We start from the raw sequence: 2,500 nt of genomic DNA, 5'->3' as shown, positions 1-2,500 counted from the left end.
TCCGTGTTTATTTTGCATGTATTAGCTCTAGAATTACCACAGTTATCCAAGTAACTGTTAACGATCTATGGAACCATAACTGATATAATGAGCCTTTTGCGGTTTCACTTTTAATTTGTTTGTACTTAGACATGCATGGCTTAATCTTTGAGACAAGCATATAACTACTGGCAGGATCAACCAGAATAATATTTTTTATTCATTTATATAATATTTTTTATACTATATAAATTTTTATAATGATATTTTCAATATTTGAAAATTAAGTACACGACATATACACAATGCAAAGGAGAACGAAATCGCGACAATAAATAATTATGAAATTTCTTCTACTATGGTCGGATTAAATAATTTACTTCATGTCATTTAAATTTCATATTATTGTATTATTTATTGCGGTCTTATTCGGACTTTGAGACTGTGTATCTTATCGTGAGAAAGAATTTTCGTTCTCTATACATATATAATATAATTATTAATGTAAGGACGATGTTTCTTCTTGTATTTGTTAAACTTTCAAATAATATCATTTTTTATACATTTTACTTTATTTCAATGCATATAGTGTATATATCTTTTTTTAAGAGTATATACGTTTTTCTTTTGATTTGAAATTAATAATTTCAATTCAATTATTTTTCATTTTATTTCATATATGATATGAAAGTATTCGAGCGTAATAATATAAATATTTAACTTTATTGAATTTTATTCTTTACCCACATATATTTTATGTGAATAGAAGAACAAACCCCAAAAAAAGTTAAATTAAAAAAAAAACGACTACATTATGTTAGGTATAGAAGAATAATCTCAATTAATAACATTTCATTATTAACAAAATTATTTCTATTTAAACCAACTGTAGCAAACCAGGAATAAATTTTTTTGCTCTCATTTATATATTACACTTAAATACTTTTATAAATATATGAAAATAATTTTCATATAAGTACTAAGTATGCAATTTCATACAAGTATTAAAATTTTCATACAAGTACTAATGTTGAAGTTTCATACAACATATATGTTTTCTGCCACGTACACCTCACCAACCGGAAATCGTATGGAGAAAATCTTTTTAACCATATAAAAGTTTTAAATTCATATATATACAAGTAATTTATATCATTTTCTATGAGCATTATGCTTATAAGAAATATTACAACATCAAAAATAGCTTAACATTTATTTTTTTTTTTAAATTTTTTGTACTTATATGAAAATTATTTAGTTGTATGAATTCATACACTTAGTACTTATATGAAAATTAGTATCTATATGAAAACTAATTAGTATTTATATGAAATTTATTAAGTATCTATATGAAAATTATTTAGTATTTATATGAAAATTATTTACTTGTATGAATTCATAAACTTAGTATCTATATGAAAATTATTTAGTATTTATATGAAAATTTTTTACTTGTATGAATTCATAAACTTAGTATCTATATGAAAATTATTTAGTATTTATATGAAAATTTTTAACTTGTATGAATTCATTAACTTAGTATCTATATGAAAATTATTTAGTATTTATATGAAAATTTTTAACTTGTATGAATTCATTAACTTAGTATCTATATGAAAATTATTTAGTATTTATATGAAAATTATTTACTTGTATGAATTCATAAACTTAGTATCTATATGAAAATTATTTAGTATTTATATGAAAATTTTTAACTTGTATGAATTCATTAACTTAGTATCTATATGAAAATTATTTAGTATTTATATGAAAATTTTTAACTTGTATGAATTCATTAACTTAGTATCTATATGAAAATTATTTAGTATTTATATGAAAATTTTTAACTTGTATGAATTCATTAACTTAGTATCTATATGAAAATTATTTAGTATTTATATGAAAATTATTTACTTGTATGAATTCATAAACTTAGTATCTATATGAAAATTATTTAGTATTTATATGAAAATTTTTTACTTGTATGAATTCATAAACTTAGTATCTATATGAAAATTATTTAGTATTTATATGAAAATTTTTAACTTGTATGAATTCATAAACTTAGTATCTATATGAAAATTATTTAGTATTTATATGAAAATTTTTTACTTGTATGAATTCATAAACTTAGTATCTATATGAAAATTATTTAGTATTTATATGAACATTTTTTACTTGTATGAATTCATAAACTTAGTATCTATATGAAAATTATTTAGTATTTATATGAAAATTTTTAACTTGTATGAATTCATTAACTTAGTATCTATATGAAAATTATTTAGTATTTATATGAAAATTTTTTACTTGTATGAATTCATAAACTTAGTATCTATATGAAAATTATTTAGTATTTATATGAAAATTTTTAACTTGTATGAATTCATTAACTTAGTATCTATATGAAAATTAATTAGTATTTATATGAAATTTATTAAGTATCTATATGAAAATTATTTAGTATTTATATGAAAATTATTTACTTGTATGAATTCATAAACTTAGTATCTATATGAAA

General features: G+C 19.2%; 1 non-coding gene across 1 annotated transcript in view; it reads right to left on the bottom strand.

The window, feature by feature from the left end:
• The window catches only part of LOC128923999 (small subunit ribosomal RNA), a 1,990-nt gene extending 1,803 nt beyond the window's left edge, over positions 1 to 187 (bottom strand). The window contains exon 1 of the ribosomal RNA XR_008472710.1: positions 1 to 187. This exon is cut by the window's left edge and continues 1,803 nt beyond it. This is a non-coding gene — a ribosomal RNA (small subunit ribosomal RNA).
• Between the last annotated feature and the right edge of the window lie 2,313 nt (positions 188 to 2,500).

Source organism: Zeugodacus cucurbitae, unplaced genomic scaffold (assembly GCF_028554725.1).
Source record: "Zeugodacus cucurbitae isolate PBARC_wt_2022May unplaced genomic scaffold, idZeuCucr1.2 ctg00000185.1, whole genome shotgun sequence".
NCBI classification, from domain to species: domain Eukaryota; kingdom Metazoa; phylum Arthropoda; class Insecta; order Diptera; family Tephritidae; genus Zeugodacus; species Zeugodacus cucurbitae.
This window is presented reverse-complemented; position numbering and strand designations above follow the sequence as displayed.